Genomic DNA, 15,913 nt, shown 5'->3' with positions numbered 1-15,913 from the left:
AAAGATTTTGTACATATGTTAATTTAGTTTATAAATTAACTATGGGAGATTACACTCAAGTTAAATAAAATTGAAACCATAATAGTTTATGCAAGGAATGTTCTCTTTTTCCCTTACAGGAAGCTAAAAACTTCTTTTCTTTAAGTTATGAAAATTATTAATTTAAAAGCATAACTGACTACCAGGTTTTAAAACACATGCATACTGACTTCCAGGTTTCAAAACACATTACACAATTACTTAATTTTTTAAAATCATAACCCAGGAAAGATCTCTCCATAGTTTTTATGGACTTTCCTTTACTTACTGAAATTTGTTAATAGAGCCACTAATTACCTTATTTTGTTGGAAAGAAATCTTCTGGAAGAAAATAAGGCTCACCAGATTGTGGAGAAGAAAATACTTTATTCTCAATCTTGCAAGAAGGGGCGCAGAGCCAGATATGGCTGGTGCCCCGAACAAAGAAAAATGACACAATTTATACTCCTAAGCCTAGCATGCAAGCTCTTCCTGTTTTTCCATAGATTGGATACTTCAGAAGTTACAGCTTATCTGAGATTTAACTTTCCCACGCAAAAGTTTGATTTAACTGCTTCTTCTATCACATTCCAACCATTTTAGTTTTTACCTGCTCCCCCCTTTGTCAAATAAGGAATAGAATTTAGTGCTGAAATGGCACCGACTTAGTTAGCTCCTTCTTGGGCATCCTTCCACTACCCATAGGACTGGCCTAAACTGGTCTCCTCCACTGCTGTCCAACCCGGGAGTGGGAGACTGAGGCAGCAGGCCGCCGGGTTACATCAACATTTTTCTTCTGTGAAAATTAACCTAATCTTTGTTTTGTTTTTGTTTTTTTTTTTTTTTTTATGGCTGACAAAGGTTTAAACTGGGAAATTACCAGGCAAACTTCTTGCAACATATAATTGCCATTAATACTAAACAAGTTTGTTAAAATAATGAACTTTTCTTCACTTTAAATACTTAGTAGCATGTAATACCAGAAACAGTTTTTTTGGAAGCAAGTTGGCAGGGGAGATTGGCTGCCGAATAAGTTTGTTATAAAATTGCCTTTTATTATTATTATTATCAATTCAGTTTTGTTAAATAATGACTTTCTGCAATTAGCCACTTAAATACCTTAAACAATGCTTTGTAAAACTTTTATATTTATACCCTTAACACAAATTTTACCTTCACAGAACATTCTCTTACTTAAGGTTACTACAATACCTTCTAAGAACCTGAGCAGAATGCAAACGTATTTTGGCTTTGACACCCTAAGGAGGGAACTTTACTGCATTTATTCTGATTCTGCTTTTCACCTCCTTCACTTCCCCCCTTCCAGGCAGTTGGGTGCACAACAAACAGGAATGCGGCTTATGAATAGAAGGGTGGACTCACTGGAAAGGGGCAAGCCGCTCCCCCCTTTCCAGCTTTCAGCCAAAATGGGCAGACAGAACCTACTCAAATTTGGCAACTCTCCCAGGAACCCAGCCGCCCTGACTGGGACATTCCCAACAGACTTGGGTGCTTGGCGCGGACACAGATGGCCTCCAAGCCGGGGCAAAGAGCCAGACCAGAGACAAGACACCAGAACATGCACAAACATCTAGACTCCTCAGCTTTTGCCCCAGAATCATTTCACCCCCTTGCCAATGGCAAGGGAGGGCTCCAGCTCAGCTGTAATTCTACTTCATGTAAGGACACAACTCCAACTCTAACATTGAGCTGACACAGACAGAAGCACAAAGGTCACTAATCTGACTCACAAGTTTATATATTTATTTTCACCACGGCTGCCCCCACAGCCATCACAAACCTCAGAACACTTAACATTTGGTATAAAGCAAATTCATTCACAAATTAGCACCATAACAAAAGATTTCAGCTAGACTTTTCCACTGTTTAAACTTTACACCCAGACCAAGCTCCACCAGAAAAGCCGATCCATTTTCCTGTAACCAAGTTTTGTTTTCCTTAATCTAGACCAATTTCCAGGATATTAGGACTCGAACCTATAAATACCCTTCCTATTAAGATCGAGACTCCACTCCTTTAGTGGATATAAGACCAGTACCAGATTCTAACATGCAGTTAGACAAACCCAAAACACCAGGGCTTTTCCCCGGTTTTCCTCCTTTTCCCAAGCCTAGAGAGAACGGCTTCCCCCCAGCCTTCTGGGGCTACTAGGGTTCTCTCGGGAGGTGATCAGCCTCCCCTTCCTAGCAATTAAAGCTAGGGCCTTCCAGACTCTGCTCACCCGGGGAGTCTTACCTTCTTCCCTGTTCGGAGCTCTTTTTCGTTCCCAGAATCTTTCTCTTCAGACCTTCCATTGCCCCTTGATTTTGTCGGGAAGATTCTGGTGGAGCCCACATCTTTTCTGGATTAAATTTAATCCAGGGGCGCCCAGATTTGGGGTTCACCCGAGTCCTCCCGGCTTCCTCGGGGATTTGGAAGGGGCAGCAAAATGCTACCGTCTCTGGCCTTCATTTATTGTCCCTTCGTGGTCGCCATTAATGTTGTGGAATTTAAGAGAAGTTCAATTATTTGAGTATAGAGAGGCCAGGACTCAGGAATGATTTTGAGAAGGAAAAATGGTTTATTGACGGCCGGCCGGACTCGGGAGCTTTCTGTTTGAATCCCGAGCCCGGAACAAGATTTTCAAACGTCTTTTATACAGAGAGGAAAGGTCAAATGGTCCCTTTGTTTCAGTTCTCAATAGGCTTCAATTAGCATATATCTCTTTCACATCTTAGGTAAGCTTTTAGCAAGGACTCCAGACATTTTAGATAAGCCTTGGTTTTTGCATTTCCCCTAAATACTTAAAGTTTATAGCCCTTGCTTTGTTAAACATTTCCTGGGACTGGAGCCTGCTGGTCCCTAAGAGCAGGACTGCAGCCTCTTACCGTTTCACACCCACAAGTCAAACAACTTAGTTATCTCTGAAGAGACAAAGAGCCTTCCACCCATAGCCCACATCACAGGAAGTGGCAGCCTGTCTCCACATCAGCAGAAAACAGACAGTTGGCTAAGCTTGGACATAACTTTCAGACAACTTCTATGTCTTCCCGGTAAATGCATGGATTACTAACCGGGAGATAGGCAACCATTGTTCAAAAGAACAGCCAAGCATGACAGAATCACACCTGGGACTTTTTGTTTTTAAACAAAATATGTTCAACTTCAATGTTGGGAGCGATAAAATAGAATGTATGCCAAACTCAGCAAGAGTTAGTAGCACGGCTGCCAGAGAAGAACCAACCTTCTCATTTGAGCAAGCTATAAGCTCACCACAACATGGTGGGTCCCACATCATGGCAGAACTCAAATCTGCTTTGTCACTTCCTCATTCTTCTTCCCCTTCAGGTCTTTGTTCTCTGTCTTCCCGCCACTGCCCAGGCTGACAAGGCAGTGCGCAGGCACAAGGCAGGTAAACTGAAACCCACTCTACATATCAGTAGTGACCACAACCAATCCCTAACTTTCACCTCCACCCATTACCCCTCCTTTTCCCAAGAGTATATATCCTTTGTTCCCCTCAATAAAATTTGCAGCTTGATCCTCACCCTGTCTCGCTGTCATTCCTCGCGTCTCCTGTCTCATCATTCTCCTCCACGCAAGCCACGAGCCCCAGTTCGCAGCCCCGCTGGCCGGGGCATTCACACTTCAAACTTGAATTTCAAAGTTTGTCTAAGAGAAAATTATTCAATCACATAGAAAAAAGAGTTATTCATATAGTATGTAAATCATATTCTTATTTTTTTTTACTCCCTATACTAGGGAATCACTAAAGTAAATCTAATTCAGGAAGAAGTCCTGTTAAAGAAGGCATTGCCTCAGGAAATGCAGTGACTTCAGGAACACTTAGAATTTGGATCTATCTCCACAAGAATCATATTAGTACATAACTTAGACATCTATGCCATCAACGTCAGTGGCCCCAAGGAAGCCTGTTTCAGCTTGGCTCCTCCAGTGTTCTGAAAGTGAGTGAGAGGTGAATTTGGAACTCTATGACACAACAACACATACACTCCTGGTGGGAGTGTCACCTGGTATAGCCCTCTGGGAGGCCAAGGAGGCTGCGTTGACCAAAACATTACATGTACATACACTTTTATCCAGCAATACCTCTTTTAAGAGTCAAACTTACAGAAATATTCACATAACTCACAAAGATATTTGTTCAAAGATGGCCTTAACATTATATGTCACAGCAAAAAGATGAAAATAATCAAAATACCCATCAAGAAAGGAATGATTTAAAAGCTTATGTTAAGTATCCATAACATGGAATACCATGCTGGTGTTAAAAAAAAAAATAAGTAAGGCTTAGAAATAGCAACACGGAAAAATGATCATGGCATGCTATTCTGATAAAATTTGCTGAACATTGATTAAAGCAGTGGCTCTCAACTGTCCAGGAAGCATTTGGTGATAAAAGAAATATTTTTGAATATCACAACTGGGGGCTGCTACTGGCCTCTACAAAGTAAAGGCCAAGGACGCTGCTGAACACCCTGCAATTCACAGGACATTGCCCAGCCACACAGGATCATCTAGCCCAAACACCAACAATGTTAGGATTAAAAACTCTTGATTTAAAGGATAATCGTATGTATGAAAAACAAAAAAGCAAAAGGAGTACATGTATAAAAATGTGCATCTGTAAATGTACAGACAAATATATAGAAGAATGCGTTGTTAAAAGCGGTACCTTGAGGAAATACATGGGCAGATTTTCATTTTTACTTTATAACCCTACACATACCCATCTTTGATAATCGATTTTTTAAAAACGGGTAGTTTTAAATGACACATATATATTTTAATATGAGGGAAAACAGAATACACTGCAGGTATTTTATATAATATACCTTATCAAAACTAGTCTCCTGCTCTCTTGCCTCTGCACCCGGCTCCTGCTGCTTCTCCCCCGCTTGGATCACCATGGTTAATCATCTCGTTTTAGTGGCGCCTTGGATCACCATGGTTAATCATCTCGTTTCAGTGGAGCCTTGGGCTTTCCTGAGCGCCCCGACCTCGCTGATCAAGACAGACAGATTCCAGTTTGTACCACAGCCTTGGGCGCAAGGCTCCCTTTAACCCTCTGGTGGCCTCAGGATTGCGGGGCCTTTTGGTCTAAGCCTAGCACAAGGTGTAAGGCCTGACTTTAAGCGAAGTATTCTTCAATGTTTGAAGATGATACTGTGACAGAATACATCTACCACTGTAATGTACAGACTCCGAGTGGTGAGACAGCTTTCAAAACTATGACTATTCCTTATGGACGGGCAAAAAGACCAAAGCTCCAACGAATTGGTAAAATGCACCCTGACATTCCAGTTTCGGTGATCCTCGGTGCCCGATCCTGCAGAGATGGCAGGTCTGGCGCCAGCATCCTGTCGTTACGACCACATTCACATGTGAGGACGATGGCCATTCTTGGAGCAGGGCATTGTGTACACGCATGCCTACCCGAAGAGTTCAACCGGAAGTGAAGCTCTGGGACAGCGCGGACTGAGCACACTGCGGCTGCGCGGGGCCCCCGGTAGGGGGCTACGGCGAGGGGTAAGGAGCACAACGCCAGAACCAGGTAGTCTTCTTGACGGTACTCAACACGTTTTGTTTACGAAATCATTTGCAAATTTAAACCAGCTAGTACCTTCTAGACAAACAGCTTTCTTTTCTCCAACACAAAATTGAAATTTACAGAATCTCCAAATTTAGTATTACTAAATAAAAGGTTATTCATCCCTCAGATGTACTGAAAAAATTGTAGTTTTTCAACTGAATTTTTTTTCATTTCTATCTAACTTTACTGTATTGGGTACATTTTATGTTGCAATCTATATTGCCAATTTAAAGAAGTAATTTCTGAGTCTATTATGTTATACTTTATTTTCATCATCTGCATGTATTTACCATGTCTAATAACTGATATAGTTAATCCATATTCATTGTGTTTTATGTAAAACTTTGATAGTTGTTTAGAATACTTTATCTTTTGAAATGGAGTGACAACACCAGTTTTTAGTTAAAAGAAGGCAGTGGATCACTAGCATTAATTTTTGTTGTTTTCTTTCCTCTGTTCTATATTCAAGACTGTGTATAAAAACCATGCTCAATATTTTAAATGTGATCCATCTGCAACAGCGATTACTCCTTGGAACTTTCTAAATGTGATATAATTCTACAGTTCCAGGAAGCATGGCATAAATACTTCATTGATTCAAGTACTGAAAAACCGTAACCAAAAATCTGTCCGGTTTTTCCCTATTAGTATTATTTCTTTTCCATGAATCAGGATGTAGCAAACCGTACTCCTCACTGAAGGGATATTAAGACTGTTACTTTCCAGTAAGCCAAACCATATCATGTTTTCTTTACCATTAACTCACGTAGATGGGTGCTAAAACTGGATTACGTTATTACCACTGAACTATGAAAACAGGTGGCACTGTTACATCTCACGGCACCAGAGATGAGCTGGCACTTGTGTTTATTGTTAAAGTTTTATGTTGCATAAATCATTTATATACTTGACCTTATATTACAAAAATTGTATAAGGTGTTCCACACTTGAGTGAACTATTTGACAATACTTACTATCAAGCCCAGCACTTTCTTGCAGTTTTAAAGTGAAGAAAACTTTGAAATTGTGAAAATAAACTCCATGTGGTAACTGGCTGCTGAGAAGACCTACCACAGAAGGAAATTAAACAGGGCTGTTGCCAGCAAGGCATCTTTGCCTTATGTTTTACTTAATGTTGCTTGTCTAGGAAAAAGGTAGTTATGCAAATAAAAACAGTGAACTAGAGCAAATAATGAACAATGACTTTGGCTATTTTATTTTAAAATGCTTAACTAGGAAATTTGTAATTGTTAAGAAATGTAAAGTTGTATCACTTTTGATTAACTGCCAGAAAGAACTAATGTTCTGTTTTCAACATTATCTCCTCTACACAAGAATAAATTATACCAAAGTATGTAAGAACAGCTTCCCAAAGAACAATTCATCTCACTTGTCAGTTTAACTAGGTTAGATCAAAAAAGGAAATGTGAGAGGTAAGATGTGTTGTCAGATTTCTCTACCTTAAGAACAAAAATGGCCATTACTTTTTAGTTAGTATCTTGGCTGACCAGATTCAAGCCTATAAGCTCTGCAAATAATTTGGGCAACATTTTTGTATTTTTGTTTGACACATTCCCCAGTTTCCTTAATTATACTTAGCTGGGCAGGAAGGTTTCTGTATAGGAAACTTCGTCCCACCCCTTGGAGGGAAGTTACTTGGTTTTCTTAGTAAATGGAGTTTCTGGCCACAAGTGCCAAGTGATTCAGGAAAAAAAACGTATCCATATGTCAAGTGGAACTTATTTTTTTAACCAACTGAATTGCTTTATTTGAAAAAAATACCATAACTCTTTTAGAAAGTTAAGCTTTACTTTAGGTATAGTATAGTAATATTGGGAAGATTGAGCAAACAGAGAAGGTCACAATCTACCAAATTCTGAAAATGCAGTGGGTGCTAAACATTTTCTTTAAAAAAAGAAAAAAAAAATTCTCTTGCAGTATTTGATCTTTGCTAAATTATGCACAGTGTACCTTTAACTTAACAGAATAAACTATACTGTGATAGTTGTAACAACAACAACAACAAAACTACCTTTATTGGAAAACAAGTTCCCTTGTTGGTAGCAGTGGTATAAAAATTTAAGATATACTATGGATTGATTTGGAAATGGTAAAATTCTTAAAATCCACCTTCAAGAAGATGAGAATGAAAAACTAGAAGAAAAGAATTAAGGCTAACAGTCTCACTTTGTAGCACCTGAGAGCAACAGTTTTATGAATTAGTCTGAAAGGCTTTTTATCTGCTGAGTCAAACAAATCCATGTAGACACCAATCTAGTAAGAATGGTATTTGAAGGGGATGGGGAAATTTGCTGGCAGAATCATGCAGGATATTTTTCCTACAACATAGCTGCGATTTTTGTTTGTTTGTTTAATATTGCAATCTGAAGTGGAAACACCAAAAGGCAATCTCATTATTGGACAATCTTTGATTTCATTTAAAAAACTCTAACTTTGAATACATATTAACTCCTTTCTTCCAAAATATTATGACTATCCTACAGTCTCTTCCTAAAGACTTCAAGGACTTTTACATACATTAAATAATTTGAAAATTCTATCATTGATATCAAATAGTCTCCTTATTTTACATGGAGAGTAAGGGGTGAAGACCTGTGAAGAGACCAGTTGAAGATGGGTTCAGGAGGCTGAAGGAAAGAGGTCCTAGAGTGAAGGAAAAACACCAGCTACTTGTAATCTTTCCTGCTCTCAGTTTTCTATCTCCTCACTTTCAATTTTTCTTCCCTTCCATGAGACCTGGATACCCAGGGAAGGTATCAGGTCACCCATTTCTTATTCCCAAGATGTTTTTTACTGAACTTAAGAGGGAAGTCAAGTTATTTGTTATATCCTCCATGGTTGACTGGACTGTGAGCTTCTTGAGCCAAGGACTTTGTATTTCATCTTAGTCACCTCCTCCCTTGCAAATAGGAGGTAACCAAAGGCATCTGTGAAATAAATGGGCATTAATTCCCAATTAAAGGTTGTATCCTTCTTGTCATTATATTGAGATTTTCAGTTCTTTCCATAAATGAAAATGGTGACAAAACAATGAGCCTTCAAGACGGAGAACCATTTTCAAAGTGACAGAAATTTGTTAGAATATCAAATAGAACACAGCTCCAAAGAAATGGAGAAAGTTTCCACAAAAGTGTTTAAAGGCAAACTCCTAGCTCTAATGACAGGGAGGTAAGAAGGCTGTCTGACAAAGCACCCACAGATGCTGAAAAGAGTGTGGTTGTGATGTTTTCATGACAGTTTCTTAAAGTAATGTGGAGAGGAAAGAAACCCCACAACTGGTCTCAAGTGCTGACAATTCTATCCCTAAAGAAAGTCTCTCATTGCAGAGGAAGCCTCCAAAACAGGCATTTTGTTAATCCAATTGAACACAGACATGTTCTGCTGGGCTAAAGATGATAGTCTAACACTCTTAATTAAACTGAGAGTCTAAATTTTACTTAACACAATAAGTACAAGGACCTGGTCCTTAGAGCGTTAAGGACCAACGTTCCAATTATGACAGCACCCATCCTCCTAAGGGAGAATGAGGCCAAAAAATATTTAATGATTCCCACAGACAGCACCAGGTCTTTTGGTTCGTTTAGTATAAATATCCAACCTAGTAATCCTCAGCCATGCATCTTTTCGTTTAGAGGGGCTTAAAGCAAAGCTGTCTTTATATGAGTGCTCTTATTTCAGGGAAGCACAATCAACCCAAAAGTCTCCTTCACAAAACTTTATAACAACTTCTTAATCTTCATAATTCTAAGGAGAGTTGTCTTCTTAACTCAATTTAAAACAAGGATCCCAGTGGTTGATTTTTTTACATGTTTCACGTAGCTAAAAATAAATCAGAAACTAACTAGAAGTGATGGTTACCCAAGCATTACTGTCATTAAACATACTCCTGGTTATCCCCAGACCATACAAAAGCCTGGGTTCTCCTCCCAGATTTCAATAAAATCAAGAAGCAGAATGACAGATTGGTAGAGCTTGGAAATGAAAAGCACAGTCTAAGCTGTGAAAAAAAGGGGAGACAGAGGATGGGGGGATAGGTGCTCAACAGAAAAGCTCTGTAAATACACATGGTTTGTGAAAGTTCCTATCCAACACATCTGCCTCAGCTCACCTCACAACTTATTTCTCCAGCCTGATTCTAGTGTCAACCACAAAGCCTCCATTCATCTCTTCAAAACAGATGTTTTTCTTGGACTAAGATGGGGTTTCTGTCTTCGTTTTCTTTTTCTAAAGGTCAATGAAAGACTCATCAGATTCAGGAAGTTAGATTGGCTCACAAGCCAAAAACAGTGCGTTGCTAAATGTGCTATGCTTTCTTCAGTTTCTCCTGCTTCAGGTCATGAACAGCGGGTCTCTGAAATATATATAATCTTCATTCCCAGACAAGGTCAGCATTTATCCAAATGCCAATGACACAGTGGATTTTACAAATTCTGCTCATCAGATTTCTAGATTTGCTGTAAAGGACCACTGAGGAACAAAAAGAGGCCCTCCAAACCAGCTCTCCTCCTATCTACAACCTATATAATACTATCGCAATTATTTTGTTGTTAGGCTTTCATCTGTATAAAAACCACCACAAAAAGAGCACAAAGGATCTTGAGTTTTACCTTCACTGTAGATCATCATTATTCTTCTACGGATCTATTGAAAATAATTTAATCCAACCAGAACCATGTGTTGCAATAATCAGAGTTAATTGAAAAATAGTTTCCAAAGAAAAAACAAATGTATCAAATTCATTTCTTTTTAAAGATGCAAAAGTAGAAAGACTCAAGTTTCTGCTTTAAGCATTTGAAAATATATTACTCCAAATCTCCCCTCCAGTCATTTCAATAGAACCTTTGAGTCCTCAAAGAGACAAGTCTCTAGACTTTACACCACTCGTGGATGAACTGCTTCACATGAAGAATATCGTCTTCACTAAACATTAAACTTTCATTCCAAATGTGAATATAGAGTCATCAGCATTCCTAGGAGGCCAATTTGTCATTGAGTTTCCTCCAAATGATTACATGTGAAGTAGGTCAATCTTGCTGTCAACTAACAGTTGGAGATTTGCAATTCCTTAGAAGCCACTGTGCAGAAAACAATGCATGCAATCATGATCCTCTCCAATGGGTCTTTCTTGAAATGCTATCTCTGAACTCTCTGTTTGAATTCTGGGGTCAATGGGCATAGAAGTCTGTTTCCAGGAAGAGATAATTAGGTACACCAAGGAAACTAAGAAGCAGCAATCATGCCTATGAGGTCAGATGGTGACTCAGCATCTTCTGAGCCAGACTCAGGAAGAACGAGCTAACAAGGGTTTTCACAGAAGCCCTGTTGATGTTGGTGAAAGATTGGAATACATCTGCACAGTCCAGCAATGGAGAGATTGGCTAAGTACATTTCGGTACATGTTAAAAAAAGGCTGTTATATAGTGGAAAAGCTCTATGAACTGCTCTCAAAGGATCTATAAGACATGCTGCAAGGAAAAGCTAGACATACATTAGTGATTTGTATTCTATCAATTGTATAAAAAAGATGGGATATACCTACTTATAGTTTCAATATGCACAGACTATCTCCAAAAGCATTTTCAAGAGACATGTAGTAGTGCTGTATCTGGGGAAAGAACATAGGAAGATGGGAAGGAAATGTACTTTTAACAATATACTTTCTAGAACCATTTGAATTTTATAAAAGTAAATATTCCTTTGCTCAAAAAATAATTACTGAATAATTGAGGCATGCAAAGGATAAAACTTTGCACAGAGTCCCATGGTGAGTTAGTAGACAACCTTGATGTGAACCCAGAGAGACCTGACTCCTGTGGTCACATTTGCAGCAATATGAGCCAAAGCTTACCTCCATGCCTCTTCTTTCACTCTATAGGCTGTCGAAAATCTGGTCATAAACATTCCTGTAGATAATGGACAGCTCAAGCATCCTTGCAATCTGAATGTTCCACATTGAATCATCCACTTTATCTAACAAGCCATGAGGAAAAAGAGATACCACAGAAATTACACTGAAATCAGTTCCTTGCCACATCCAAAATGATGCCAGGGAAATACTACAGGGGCACTTAGTGGATCACCTTCCATGTGGGAGCCAAGGAATCATTAGATCATCCTGTGGAAGGGAATTCAATTTCATAAGCATCAAAAGCTTTGCTAGGGAGTGGCTTGGGATCAGGGGAAGCACATTAGCATACCCATTTCTCTATTGCTCTGGTGAAGTGAAGAGCAGGGTGCCCTGCCCTTGAGATTTCCAAAAGAAAACTAGCAAATGCAAAGTGCATCCATCAGAAGATATGGGATTGTCATATTTCTGATTAGATATTATATTTCAAAGTTAATTGACTCAGTGATATTCAGGAAATCTCCATCATTTTGAAGAATATGAATTCTTGGCCATATAGATGGACACTTCAAACTCAGACTATGTTAGAGACATATTTTGTTGGCCAAAATAAAATCCGACCACTATATATAGTAAATCATTTGTTTTGTCTCCCAATTTATAATCTCTTCTCTTCACAATAAAATTAAGAAATACTGCTTTTCTAAAGAAAACATAGCAGTGTTCTACATTGTAATTTGCTGCATTAAAAGAGTTAAATCTTTTTTGAACTTAAAGACTTCATGGGATACACCCAGAGGAAACCACTGATTTGGCGGGAAAATCTTGTGCTTACAACGAGCTCATCTCTCTATGTGTAGAACAGCCTCCTATTCAGATAATGCCCTCAATTTCTATCATTGTTCTCTGTTCAATGGTTTCTTGCAGCTTCTGAAGTTGTGAGTTAAGCTCAGATCTCTTGTTTCAATTGGTCATAAGGAAAGAGAGAAATGTACAATGGAATCACCCCTCTACATTTGTGAAGTAGTTTTAGGGTAAGACCAATGTGATATATTTTTTCATTATACTTTTGATTAGTTGTTCTACCATAGGAAATCCATTTGACCATTTAAATCTTCTACTGAATAAAAGATATAACATTCAAAAGAAGAGTGAAAGAAAAGGAGTATAGAATGAACCTTGCCATCAAAACTGGCTGAGTTCTGATGCAACTCCTAATGCCTTCTTTCCTATTCCTCTATCACCAGTGCATTCCAAGGGTTCTACACATTCTTGACTTAAATTCTGTATCATAAGTTCATTTTTCTGATATCCAGTACAAAATTTAGAAATTTTAGTGCTAGAAATTATTTAGAGTTGACTGTGCCCTATTTTACAGATGAAGAGACTTAGCCTCAGAGAGGTCAAACAGTTCATCCAAGGTAAAGCAGCTATTTAGTGGCAAAGCTGGAGTCTCAATCCAAGCAGTTTGACTCCAGAGGCTTCATGTTTATCCTGGATTCCCTGCCACCTCCCCCTGAAAATACATATATTTTCTGCAATATAACTGGTGTGTGTAAATGAGTTTGAGTTCTGTTTTCTGCCAAGCATAATTTCAAATATATCCATGGAATCTGCATAGCAGCATTTTAAATAACAATGTAGCATTCTATTGGGTTAATATGCCACAGTTAAATTAAGTTAAACATTTTTTTTTAAATGGTGCATCAGTTTGATATTATTGATGAATTCCAAAAAGAAATATTGGATTATGTTTGTAATCTGATCTGTACCTGGTATGACTGAGTTATGATTAGGGCTTTGAGTCCTCATGCTTTGGTGGGTGGGGACTCACAGATAAAAGGCATGGCAAAGAACAGATTTGAGGGTCTCTGATGTTGGAGTTTTGATATTGGAGTTTGATGCTGAAACCTTAAGCTGGAGCCCCAGGGAAATAGACAGAGCTGTTCACTTGATAGTCTGCAGCTGACCTTGTGAAGAGAGGCAAAGCCTAGAGAGCTTCATAGTCTACTGCTGACCTTGAGGAGGAAACAGAGGAGCTGAGCCCAGAGGAACCCAGAAAGCCTGAACCCTGGCAGACATCAGCAGCCATCTTGCTCTAATATGTGGAAATAGACTTTGGTGAGGGAAGTAACTTATACTTTGTGGCCTAGTAACTGTAAGCTCCTACCCCAAATAAATACCCTTTATAATGCCCAGCAGATTTCTGGTATTTTGCATCAACACCTCTTTGGCTGACTAATAAAAATGGTGTTATCTAAACCAATGATAGTTGTTAAAATTGATTTAATTTCTAGCATAATGCTATGCCTGGCTTGTCATATATTAGAGTTTCTATAATGGAATCTCTTGTTTGGCCTATTGATCATATTTTCTCTTTTCTAAACTAGTACAGTTTTGATAACGTGGCTTTGTAATGTATAAAGGCACTAATTTTCTTTGTAACATATGATATACCGAGGGCAATAGCCACTTAGGGGCCCTATCAACAGTGCATCCAGTAAGCATACTTTGTAATCCCAGCACAATCAGCATAAATGCTACTCAACTGACTAGATGTCTTCAGGACAGATGTCTTATTCTTTAAAAGTCTGTTCCAGGGGAGTGGATGTAGCTTAAGTGGTTGTGCGCCTGCTTCCCATGTAAGAAGTCCTAGGTTCAAACCCTGCTACCTCCTAAGAACAGAAATAAACAAACAAACCAGATATGGAATAGACTTTCTTTTTTTAGATGCTACCTGGAATGGAACCCGGGAGCTCATACATGGAGAGCAGATGTTCAACCACTGAGCTACATCCACTCCCCAGTAAGAGTTGCTGTGTTTTAGTTCTTAAGAGAGTGACCAGATCTCACTAGCTAGTGTCCCCTGAATGGAAGCAGGACTTTCCCCTTTCCCAAATACACTAAACAACTTATATCACTTTCTATTTGTACAGTGAGCAGAGTAAAGTTAGAGAGCCCTGTCTTATAGAACCTGGAGTGTCTCCCCTCCCCCCTCCCAACTAGCACTCTGCCTGGTTGCCAGGCACTTGTTTACTGTAGAGATAGAACCCCCCACAGGTCAGTTGTGGCTCACAGGACACTGGTATCAGGTGGCAGAAGGGCTGTTCCCTCTGGAGCCATGGAGGTCCTGTTGACAGCCACCAAATTGTCTTCTCAACTAGTCCTGGAATAGCAGTGCCGTGCTCTGCTGCTGTTTTTAGAATGCCTGAGACAACTCCCAGGTCTCTTTGTGTTTTTCTGAGAAATCCTGATATGTACTGGAATGTCTGTTTTTATACTAAAAAGCTGGCATACTTTAAAGAGTGAAAAAGAGCTAGTGAAAATTGTTTCTACCCATGTTCATAAAGCCCAAGAGAAGACTGACCTGAACACACCAGCCTATGAAGCCTCGGGTCCCCTGGGTTAGAGGCCAGTCCTCTGACCTTACAGACCTTGTGTTTGGCAGCACTGAATAAACACTTAAACAGCTTTTCAACTGAGGATACAGAAGATGTACTTGAAAAAGAACAGAAAAGTGAGGCCCCTAATCTTTCATCTCATGGAATGATGATGACTCGCCTTCAAGGACAGATAAGGTCACTCAAAGAGGAAGCAGAATCTCACCAATCCCACATGAGTGATGCAAAAAACATCTTAAAGGCCTCTCAGAAAAATGTGGACCATCTTCAGAAGGAAACAAGGGATGCTATGAAGGAAACCACTCATCAGCAGGAAAGTCAACAAGTGCTTGCCCAAGAAACTGCAGGATAGAAGCAAAAATGTGTGAACTGAAGGAACAGATAAAAATGCTTGAACACTGCAATGCAAGAATTAACTAGGATGGGAAAGATAAAGACAGCCAGATAAAATCTCTAACTGAAACTGCTGAAGAAAATTAATTTGCCTATCTTTAGAGTTGCTTACATGGATGATGTCAATTTGGAACTAGACCAAAAGAAGAAATCAGAAAATGGTAACAACTTAGTCTATCAGTCATCAGTTAATTTAAACAATCTCATTGAGGTGGTGAATTTCCAGGTTTCCTCCAAAAGGCTTGAAGGAGAAAAGAAAGATATTCATGAACATGTGTGAAGAAAATCAAATGAACGCCATACTTACAGTACAAACAGAAAGTCTCCAAGGATATATAAAGTCCAGCAAAATCATTTAGGACAACTCAAAGTCCCCAAAATGCCCCCACATCACATCTTTTCTTCCCTCTCCCTGCCCTCAGCAACTACTGTGGCCACTTTCTTCACCTCAAGATGTGCAAGCCACTTTGCTGTCTTAAAATTCACAGCTGAAAAGGGAGATACAGAAGCTTCAGGTGAAACTTCAAATATTATCTGAGGCCCAGGAAAAACATGTAGAGCAACTTCCAGCAAATTCAATAGAGGAAGAAAAATCTTGCTCAGAAATAGAGAAGAAACTTC

The 15,913-nt window shown here is 39.1% G+C and overlaps 1 pseudogene; it reads left to right on the top strand.

The window, feature by feature from the left end:
* Positions 1 to 4,947: 4,947 nt before the first annotated feature.
* Positions 4,948 to 5,498, top strand: LOC111767222 (1-acylglycerol-3-phosphate O-acyltransferase ABHD5 pseudogene; annotated as a pseudogene).
* Positions 5,499 to 15,913: the final 10,415 nt, after the last annotated feature.

The sequence above is a fragment of the Dasypus novemcinctus genome, chromosome 20 (assembly GCF_030445035.2).
Source record: "Dasypus novemcinctus isolate mDasNov1 chromosome 20, mDasNov1.1.hap2, whole genome shotgun sequence".
Lineage (NCBI taxonomy): Eukaryota > Metazoa > Chordata > Mammalia > Cingulata > Dasypodidae > Dasypus > Dasypus novemcinctus.
Note: the sequence above shows the minus strand (reverse complement) of the source record. Positions and strands in the feature narration are given on the sequence as shown.